This window comes from Corylus avellana, chromosome ca1 (assembly GCF_901000735.1).
Source record: "Corylus avellana chromosome ca1, CavTom2PMs-1.0".
NCBI lineage: Eukaryota > Viridiplantae > Streptophyta > Magnoliopsida > Fagales > Betulaceae > Corylus > Corylus avellana.
The window spans coordinates 31,663,379-31,675,378 of record NC_081541.1 but is presented as its reverse complement, the minus strand read 5'-3'; the positions used below and the strand labels follow the sequence as shown (position 1 = coordinate 31,675,378).

The window sequence follows — 12,000 nt, the reverse complement described above, 5'->3', positions numbered from 1 at the left end:
AATAGCATTTGATTGTGCTACACTTTCTTTTTTTTCCTTAGAAAAAATATTCTTTTATGGTATATGCTTTTAGTTTGTTTGATTTGGATACAAAACAAAATGACATTGGTTTTTTCAAGAGTCCTTCGGTTATGGTACTACTAGCCATCAACGTGCACTAGGCTCCAAATCTAGCCGCCCAGGGCAAAATAATAAAAATAAAAAATAAAAAATACTGTTGTCCCAATATACCCACACAAAAAACTCAGGCAGCGATGGAGGATGCAATAGTTCTGTACCCAACACCAGCCATGGGCATAATTTTTTTATTTTATTTTTTCAATTTTCTACTTAAAAGGAAGCCAAAAATAACAACTTGATCCATTTTACTTATGAAATCGGCTTCAATAAAATAAACAAACATATTGCTTTCAGAGGAATGAATGAATTTTCTATATAAATATGCATCACTCAATCTGAACCGATCAAGTTATCCATGCTAATGAGTGTGACACAAACCAAGCATATTGAAAAGGCTTACCGTTTTACTCGTTGAAATTGTTAAAGTAATAATTAAATAATTAAATTTACTTATTCCTATCAACTTAATCTTTTGAAATAATTGATGATTTAACATAAACGACATATTGTTAATATATGAGAAATGTTAAAGGTTTTTCAATTCTCAAAAATCTTGTTTAAAGTTTTGTTAACAAAAGAAATTTATTACATTTATAGTATAAAACTTTTGCAGCTTCCTTTTTCATTTCTTTAACAGCCAAACAGCGCCTTTTGTTAATAGATTTTTTTTTTTTTTTTTTAATTAAGCCAAATAAGTTCATTGCCATTGGTTCGTTAAATTCTGTTTAATAGAAGGAGAAAGAGGTGGTGGAAATGCGTCCCAATATGATGTAAAGGTCGCTATGATGTCAACAATGAGTGAAGCAATTTTTCAATTGAGAGAGAGAAGACTCGGATTACTTCCACGAAGTCTTCTGGGTGGGGAAGCTTGTGGAGAGATGGGGCTGCACAATGTCCATCTCTTCATCATTCTGCTTTTGAAACTGACATTGTCCATATCCAATGAATCTCCTTTATACTATATGCTTTGTTTCCAAAGACCATACTTTACACTAATGCTTGACTTGGCTACCAAGAAGAAAATTAAATATTCCAAGATGACTTTACACTATTCCAAGAAAATTAAATATACCAAAAGACTCGGATTACTTCCACGAAGTCTTCTGGGTGGGGAAGCTTGTTGAGAGATGGGGCTGCAGCCTGTACAGTGTCCATCTCCTGATCATTCTGCTTTTGAAACTGACATTGTCCATGTCCAATGAATCTCCTTTATGCTATATGCTTTGTTTCCGAAGACTATACTTTACACTATTGCTTGACTTGGGTACCAAAACAAAATTAAATATTTCAAGATTCCTTCGGTTTTGGTACTACTTCCTAATCTAAGCCGCCCAGGGAAAAAAAATTAATACCATCACCTTCATCATCACTGTCACTGACTTTTAGCCTACTAAAATAAAAATTAAAAATTAAAAACACTCTACCCCCAATGCTGAACCCATACACATTTAACGCCACTACAAATCCAAATGGCATGCCCATATAAAACCACTTCATGTCAATCCACCCACCGTTCTCGCAGCCTTCATCATCAACATTTGGTGTTGGCCCAAGGGATGAGTTATCTCCAACGAAGTTAGACGTAAGTGGAGGACCACAAAGATCATAGTTCCCAATGAAACTCAATGCACTAAAGCTTTGAAGCTGAGTGCTAGACGGAATTCTACCTGAGAAGGTGTTGTATGATAAGTTCAAATGACTCAAGAATGTTAAACTCGCCATGCTTTGAGGTATTACACCTGTGAGTTGATTTATTGAGATATCGAGAGATTCCAATAATGTCAAGGTATTGATTTTCTCATAAATCTTTCCATGGAGTTGATTATTTGACAAATTCAAGGATCGTATGCCGTAAAGACTTGTGAGTTCCTCAAGGATTTCTCCAATTAAATTGTTGTTCGAGAGGTCCATGCTTGTAACGAGAGCAAGTGACCATCTATTATATTCATACTCTGCTCCCTTCATTATCAAGAATATTTTTCCCAAAGTAAAAATGTATGGAATTACACTGACTTGTCTCACCATGACGCTTAAATTACCAAAGCATCGTGGAATGGATCCTGATAATTTGTTATGTGCAAGGTCCATGATTTAAAGTGAATTGAAGTTACAAAACTCCTGAGGAATACTACCATGAAACCCGTTTGATCGAAGCTCAAGAGCCTTAAGAGAGGCTGAACTATTTCTCAACCAAACAGATAAGCCGCCAGACAAATGATATTCTCACTGAGATCGACAATCACTAGACCTTTGCAATTTTGCATGGATAATGCTACATATCCAGATAGATGGTTTCTTTTCAAGGACAACAACTCAAGCGCAGATAGAGAGCCTAAGGAACTTGATATATTTCCTGTTTGCTTATTGCTCCCTAAGATTAACACTTGTAAGTTAGAATAGTTCATCCAACAGTCAGGAAGTTTTCCGGATAAAATATTTTTTGAAAAATCAAGAAAATTCACATCGCTCATTTTATCTTCATGTTCATATACGAGGGGAGAAAGAGATGTAAGAATTCAATATATAATTAAATGCTAATTGACAATAAAATTAGCAGTGGAATGAATAATTATATAAATACCTCTAGCCATGCTTTGCTTAAGCCAATTGAAGAACAGCTTCACAGAAACAAATCTGGAAAACAAAAAATATTGAGAGGTTCTTCTAACCTATGCCTACCAGTGAGTGCCAATTGATGGAATACACAGGCCTTATTTATAGGTAGGTCAGGGACCCTCAATTAGAGCTGTTACCTTAATTATTCCTCCCAATAAGGAATAAAAATAAATAAATACAGCTAATTGATTCCACAAAATAAAATCAGTAATGAAATCAAATACTTGTTCCGCAAGAATTAAATCAGCAATTTAATTCAGAATATTTGATTGAAATCAAATACTTGTTCCACAAGAATTAAATTAGCAATTTAATTCAGAATATTTGATTTCACATAATAAGCTTTTAATTGGAATAAATTACTGCATACCGTAATACAATAATATATGTGACATAATGGACATACTTTAATGGAATTTCTTACATTCTCCCACTTGGCCCTTATGACACATAAATTCCTTATGGTGTTCAGTTCTATGATATGACCAATACTTTATTTATTCCAACCATTCTTGGAATCCTCCCACTCACTTAAGGAATACTACACACGAATCATGGTGGTAAAACTTTTATATGATAAGCCGTCCCTTCCATGTATCACGATGTGTAATACCTCCCTAAATGAGTACTTTATGGATAATGTACTTTATGAATGAACTTCCTATAAGTCATTCAGGTCTAACTTTAATTTTATCCCCACGGATAAGAATAATATATATGCACACAAAAATCTTTATAACATTACCTTTATGTCTATAGACCAATTAAAGAGAAACTTAGCACAAATGAATTAATGAATCCCGTATATTCTACATGACTTTATACTTTCTTTACCGATAAACCTTTAGTCATGGGATCCACAATCATTAATTCAATACTTATATGCTCAATAGACACTTATTGTCACTTAATGCTCTCTTTCATAGTGATACTTTATGTCGATATACATACTTCTGCTTCTACTCAGTTTATTCTTAGAAAAGATAACTGTAGTAGAATTAACTCAGAAGATCTTTATGGGTCTAACTATAAAATCGACAATCTTGAGACCTTTAACAAAAATGTCTCAACCATAATGCATGTGTAATTAATTCACAGCATGTAATGACTTTTGCTTTCATGGTAGATGTAGCAACTGTAGTCCGCTTACTGCATCTTTAGTACATATATACTGAAGTTGATTCTCTACTATCTACACATTTAGCAAAAATCAAACTTGAATAAACACCAACAAATGGTAAGTGTATCTTTAGGTTAAACTGTAGTTCTTGGTTCATTGCATATTCCATAATACTAAATTGACCCAATAGTCCAACTGTTATTTCAATGTCAGGTCTAATGTAGACCTGTGCATACATATGGAATATTTTTCATCTACCTTTGTTCCAATACATTTTGGGACATTATCCCTTTTAATAATAGGTGCTACTGAAGATTCATAGTTCTTCATTCTGAATCTCTCCCAAAACTTTAGTGAGAGGAATTTTATGTAGCAAACCTAAATTAGTGCTTGCAAGCAAAATATTATCTATATACATGACTAAAAGACATGCAACTTTACTCTCACTGACCTTAAGGTATATTCAATGATTAACAAGGTTTTCAATAAACCCATGTGAGGTAATACTTGTAAAATTTTGTATACCATTGATGAGAGACATATCTTAGTCCATTAATAGATTTCCTTAATTTGCAAGCTTTCTGACTGTTATAAAAAAAAAAGTTCTTAAGTTGTCTTATGTACACCTCCTCCTTAAGATCCTCATTCAAGAAAATTGTTTTTCACATCCTTTTGATATAGCTTTAAACCAAAATGAGCTACTCATACCATGATAATCAATGCCTTCCTTTTGAGTAAGATCATTGGCTACAAATCTAGCTTTATATCGTTCAACATTACCAGGAAGCATCCTTTTAGGTTTTGTAAACCCATTTGCAGCCTATGGCTACAACTCCCTCTGGTAAGTCAACAAGATTGCAGACTTGAATTTTAGCCAAAGATTTCATCTCCTCCTTCATGGCATTGAAACACAATGTGAAGTTATCTCCACCCAAAAGGATGTGAAAACAATTTTGGATCGTCTTTTGGTCCGACATAAAAATCAGACTCCTGGAAATATACAACATAATCACTAGGGATTGTTGGTCACCTTATTCTAGAGAATCTTCTTAATCCTATTTCCTTTACTTTTGACAAAGTCTCAGTAGGCTCATTCTGAATTTGTTCCTTATGAGTTGACTGTTTAGAAACTGATTGTGGTTCAAGATAATCAATTTGATTTTCTTTAAGCACAATCAAACACCCTTCATCTGAAGAGGCTTCAGTCAACTCTTGTGCTTCCTCTAATTCAATCCCTTGAGGATAAGAACTCCCACTAAGTTCAGCGTCCTCTAGAAATTTTGAATATCTAGACTCAACAATTCTAGGACTAAATGAAGAACAGTAAAACCTAAACCCCTTGGAGTTTATTGTATAACCAATAAAATTCCGCTAGTTGTCCTTGAAGCTAATTACCTTAGGTGTGGATTATAAATCCTCACTATAGCAAGACAACCCCATATGTGTAAACAATTTGAACTTGGTTCCATTCATTCCTTAATTTATGTGTCTTATGGACAACCCTGAATGGAACCCAGTTAAATGTATACACAACAATTTTCAAGGCTTCACTCCATTAAGAGAATAGAATATTAGTATTACCTTTCATGTCCCCTTTTCATGTACCTATCATAATACTATCTGCCTCTATCAGATCTTACGATCTTCACTTTCTTTTGTTTTGTTTCTCTACTTCTACCTTATAGGTACTGAAAGCATTTAATGCCCCAATCTTATGATTTAGAAAATAGAGATATATCAACCTTATATGGTTATTACCAAAAGAGATAGAATATCTCTAACCATTTAGGCAAGAAGTATGGAAAAGGTCTACACTTTGTACATCATCTCAAGAATCTCAAAAACCCTTTTGTTGGCATATTTAGTGGTATACTTGGTCTGTTTTTCCTTAATGCAGTCCACATAAATACCAAAGATAGTAAATTTCAAAAGTCGTAAAAACTCTATCATTTATCGACCTTTTATTCTTTATAGAGATATATTCCAATCTCCAATGCCATAACATAGAGAATTTTCTCATTTATAAGACTCTGCTTTATGTCAACATTTATATGCAGGGATTAATTTTTCAAAAAAAATTAGGATCTAAATCAATTTTAAATAGATCATTAATTTAATATTCCACTCAAAAATTTTAATAATGTTCAAACTTGATTTTAACAAACTAAAATAGAAATTAAATTTCTAAAAGAATTGTGGAATATATAAAAACATTATTAAGGTCAAAATGACATAACTGAATTTTTAAAATTAATCTATAGATCCCAACAAATATTATTTAGAAAACCCTACATTATGTTGACAACGTGGATCCTAATAATTTGCTATGTGCATGGTCCATGATTTAAAGTGAATTGAAGTTACAAAACTCCTGAGGAATACTACCATGAAACCTGTTTGATCGAAACTCAAGAGCTTTAAGAGAGGCTGAACTATTTCTCAACCAAACAGATAAGCCGCCAGACAAATGATATTCTCACTGAGATCGACAATCACTAGGCCTTTGCAATTTTGCATGGATAATGCTACATCTCCAGATAGATTGTTTCTTTTCAAGGACAACAACTCAAGCGCAGATAGAGAGCCTAAAGAACTTGATATATTTCCTGTTAGCTTATTGCTCCCTAAGATTAACACTTGTAAGTTAGAATAGTTCATCCAACAGTCAGGAAGCTCTTCGGATAAAAGATTTTTTGAAAAATCAAGAAAATTCACATCGCTCATTTTATCTTCATGTTCATATACGAGGGGAGAAAGAGATGTAAGAATTCAATATATAATTAAATGCTAATTGACAATAAAATTAGCAGCGGAATGAATAATTATATAAATACCTCTAGCCATGCTTTGCTCAAGCCAATTGAAGAACAGCTTCACAGAAACAAATCTGGAAAACAAAAAATATTGAGAGGTTCTTCTGACCTATGCCTACCAGTGAGTGCCAATTGATGGAATACACAGGCCTTATTTGTAGGTAAGTCAGAGACCCTCAATTAGAGCTGTTACCTTAATTATTCCTCCCATCAAGGAATAAAAATAAATAAATACAGCTAATTGATTCCACAAAATAAAATCACTAATGAAATCAAATACTTGTTCCACAAGAATTAAATCAGCAATTTAATTCAGAATATTTGATTGAAATCAAATACTTGTTCCACAAGAATTAAATTAGCAATTTAATTCAGAATATTTGATTTCACACAATAAGCTTTTAATTGGAATAAATTACTGAATACCGTAATACAATAATATATGTGACTTAATGGAATTTCTTACAAGAGATCCATGGAATGAGTTATTGGAAAGGTCGAAATGCGTAATAGAAGAAAAGATATGGGGGAGAGGGCCAAAAAAGTTGTTTGAACCAAGGTAGATTGAGTCTCCACAAGATAAATTTAGAATATTGCCATGAATTTGGTTTTGAGAAGATCTAACGAAAAGATTTGGGGACATAGACTCCAAAACCAAGAAGGGATAACATCTGGAATGGTTGCATTCGATGGAGATAGAAGTTGGAGATGCTTTTGTGATTGAAGCCATGCAGGGAATCGTGACCCTAGTCTCCATGAATCCATTGCTAATATTTTAAGTTGAAAAGGAGGAACCCAATTAGAACTTACTCACAAAGTCAACAAGTTTGAAGAGGCTTTACGGGCTTTCAATTTGGTTAGGTTAGAAAAATGCACATCAGAAACAAAACCGTCAAAAAAATAGTAAGAGATGTCTAACTCTTCAAGATTTGAAAGATGTCCGAGACTTACAGGAATTGTTCCATTTAATTGATTTCTAGAGACATCAAGTGTCCTCAATGAAGAAAGATTTCCTATAGACATGGGAATCGGACTAGAAAGCATGTTACATAGATAAAGAGAAGAGAGCTTTTGATATTTTTCCAATTCATTAGGCAAAGTACCTGAAAGTTGAATCCCTCCCAAAGATAAAAACTCTAAATTTTTTGATATGCTTGTAGAAGAATTTCCTAAAACTTCATGCACACCATCCAAGGTTGTTCAAAGATAAATCTAGTGTTGGAGATTACGAAAATTTCCCAAGAATCTTGGTATCTTTCTTGCAAGGTGATTGTATGACAAGTCGAGATGCGTCAATCGATAAAGGGATCCAAGGACTCTAGGAAGTACACCTCGAATATTGTTAGATGCAAGATCAAGTCTTTCAAGAGTAGTTTTATTGTATAACGAGTCAAGGACTGTGGAAGACAAGCTGTTACGAGAGAGATATAGATTTCTCAAACAAGACATATTTTGGACAGCAACTCGAAGTAGTGGAACCTTGATCTAAGTGAATTCTAAATCAAGTGTAACAAGAGATGTTAGACTATTAATCCAGTCAACCGTTAGAGAAACAATGTTGTTTTCTGAAAGATCTAGCACAATGAGAGATGAAAAGTCAACTTAAGGAATAGAATCATACTTATCAAGCTCACAACTAGACAAACGCAACTCAGATAGAGAAGAGAGCATATTCATCACCTATAACCAGTTCGATGCTTTACTAAGATTGATGTAACTCAGGTCGAGAGATTCCAACAAAGAAAGATGAGATAACCATTCAAGATTGTCAACTTGTAGGGAGAAACCTTGAATTCCAAGAGAATGCAAGTTAGAGAGATTTGCTAGCTGATGAGGAGTTATACCCGTGAAACCCGCATTTGATAAATTTAGATATCTTAAATTTTGGAGGCCACCAAAGAAGCTTGGAATATGATGATCTTCAAAACTATTCCAACTTAGGTCCAGATAGTGAAGATGCTTTAATTCCAACAGAGAATCACTTATCACCCCGCCTAACAATGTCTGCTCAAAAGCTCCAAATGTGGTAAATTCATCAGGTGGGTAACTTGTAAGAGTTAGCTGAACGACATGCCCAGTTATGTTGCCACAGCCAATTCCTCTCCACATGCAACACTCTTCGCCAATCCAAGATGAGAACCGATTCGAAGGGTCAATGATACCTTGTTTGAAAGTGAGGAGGGCTTCTCTTTCTCTTTCTTTGCAAATCACATTTGGATTTCCACAAGCAGATGTAAACATGCAGAAGAGAGTAGTTAAGGAAAGATAGCAATGCAAAAGGACCACCACAAAACTGGTCTTCCTATCCATAAGCATTGCAATAGCACAATAAAGAAGGAAATATTGAAAAAAAAAGAGTTGTTACCTCTCAAAAGGTGAGAGCACAGTCCATATCTGAGACCCTTTAAGTAATTGAGGTGAGGATTCCTGTTGACGTAACATACATAAAATTGGGTTCTTCAAATAAATGCACAGTACATGCTTCGTCAATGTCATTAACTTGGCCAGCTGTCCCAACCGTGAGTTTGTATGCATGGTTTGGAAAAGTGAAGTCAATGCATAAATGGCTTTGTTGAAGTCCTTGGAGTTGAAGGTTGAGTGACTGACAGATCCAATCATCCAATATGCGCTACCCAATACTACCATTGGTGTAAACCGTGACTTTCTATATATGTATGACTTGAAAAAGTAAAGTTCTAAAGAAAATTACAGCAACCACATTGATTACAAATCATGTTTTAGTTTCCCTAACGAAGAAAATTAAATACATCCTAACATCCATTTTTTCTTTTCTTTTAAGCTTTCACTTTCATTTAGTGAACAGCGAAACAAAGTCCTTCGTCAAAAAGAAAAAATTCCACATCTAGCTTTCTAGTTTCTCATCCTCTTACCAGAATCTAGGTGGCTCAGGTGGGCTACTAGCAACAGCCGGGGGATTAATTTATTTTGCCCACGCACCACGGTGGGCTACGACTTCAATTACTCGGCTATGTTTGGCAAATGAGTGAACTTGAGGAAGTTGACTGGAACTGTATTAAATTTGATTGATGTGAAAAAAAAAAAAAAAAATGTAAGAATGTTTTATATAAAAAAGTGAAAAAATTTATTTTATAGTGATTTTTTTATTTAAATAATAATAAAAAGTAATTAATGTTAAATAAAAAGTAAAAATATTGGGATTAATTTTAAAAAGAATTTTTTAAGATTTTGAGTCCGATCGGTCCGCTCCTTTGCCAAACACACCACTCATTGGATTCACATATTTTCTTTAGACCTTTAAACCTTTAACTTTCTAGCTGACAGCTGACCAAAGTTGATAATGGATATTATTGGCCACTCAAGTCTAAAGACTCGAACAAACGAGGCTAGCATTTAATAATTGATATTTTTCTTTAGACTTTTATGCATTGGACTACTTCAACTTCTAAGTGTAAAGACTTCAAAAAAAGGTGGCTAGCGTTTAATAATATTGGTGAATGGTGAAGCATAAGAGTATTCCTAGTAGTCTCACTAAAATAATTAAAAGTACACTTTTAGTTCTTTAAATAATTCACCTTTTTAGAACGCCCCAACAGCCTCACTATTTTACCAATCTACTTTCACTATTCCATTTAAATATTCTTTTTCAAATATTTGTTTATTCTTTTTTTTTTTAACTATTAAAGGAAGAGAGAGAAACGTGTTAGTTCTTGTGTTGGCTTAATTCAATTCCAAAATCACCGAGAGAAATTTCTTGTTCATTGGGATCAGGATCACTTGAAATCTAGAGGGATTCAGTTAGGAATTAAGGGGATCTGCCAGTCAGTTTTATCCAGTAGGATCCCGGCACGTGTCCCACTAACTTAAAAAACCTTTAAAATAATAAAATAATATTTAAAATTTAAAAATAATTATAAAATAAAATATAAAAATATAAAAATATAAAAACAAATAAAATAAAATACTTGGGGTGGTGACCGCCAAATTTCATATCGGGGTGTGACCACCCATTTTAACATTAAAGGTGAAACCCCGTGGCAGAAGCCGCTCCCCGTGTCAGATGCTAAAAAATATTTATATTTTCAACCCTTAACTTGCATGTTTTAATCATTTGGTTTTGATTAATTAGGCCATTTTACTTCATTTTTGCGTTTTTCATGTTTTTACAGGCTTTTGGAAGAAAATGAAGTAAAACTGGGAGATTTGAGTTCAAAAAGAGAAGATGGGAAAATTGGAACTCCTTGACACTGCGATCAATCACAGGGTACCTGCGATCAAGCATAGTACCCGAGAGGACATAGCACAAAGCAGGCCAGGAGCGATCGAGCGCACACGGGTTGCGATCGATCGCACCCATGCGCAAGAGACAACTCAAGGTGGCGGCCAGAATGTCCCTATTTCCATATTAGAGTTTTCTAACTCCCAATTGTAATAGGATTGAAACCCTACGAAATCCCTAGGGTTTACTACTTTTCCAAGTACTTCTAAAGCCTATAAATAGACTCTTAAGCCTTTAGAATAGGTAGGCTTGGAAAATGAGAAGAAGAGGAGCTCTCAAGTTCAAGTCTCGGGTTTATTCTTTTCTTTTCTTTTCTTTTCTTTTATGAAGATATTTAACATCAACTCTATGTGTAGCTAATTTATTTAGTAGGACTAGATTGAAGTCCTAGTTATGTTTAATTAATATTTCAATATTGGCGCCTTTGTAATGATCGTGTTGTGCTATTTAACTTGATTAATACCTGCTTGCATGAATTCCTCATATGTATGTGCCTGATCAACATATGCATGTGGTATAGATTAGTTAGTTAAATCAATTTGGATGATCGAGTCTTGGGTTTAACATAAGTGACAAAAGAATCCACACCGCGATTCTTGGGTTAATCAACATGGGGAACCGGGAGTATACACCCATGCCCTAGGCCTCGTGTATTTGTCGATTTCCATAGAACATATGATTTTCTAAAGAACAACTTGGTATATACCATGCTAAATCCTTTAGGAAAGAGAAGAGTTAGAGAATACACCTATGTCTAACTCGTTGCTTAAGAAAATCTATAGCTTAAGGAGTATACACCCATGCCCTTAGGTTGACAAACATTAGATATGCATAACATAATCAAAGCACTGGCATATTGTTATATTACTTAAATATAATTAGTGATATCAAAGCCCTACCTTTTTATCATTATCAACTCAATCAATCTCTGTTTTACTTAAGGAATTTATTTTTAAACGAAAATTCAGCAATCCTCGTGGGAATAATCATGTACTTGCACCATATACTACTCTGTTGACCTTGTGCACTTGCAGGTAAAACATACAATTATTTACCTATTAATTTAGGTATAT

At 34.0% G+C, this 12,000-nt stretch overlaps 1 protein-coding gene across 1 annotated transcript in view; it reads right to left on the bottom strand.

Annotated features, from left to right (window-relative positions):
- LOC132188603 (monooxygenase 2-like) overlaps positions 1 to 12,000 on the bottom strand; it is a 24,356-nt gene that overhangs the window by 3,029 nt on the left and 9,327 nt on the right. The gene's annotated exons all lie outside the window — the stretch shown is intronic.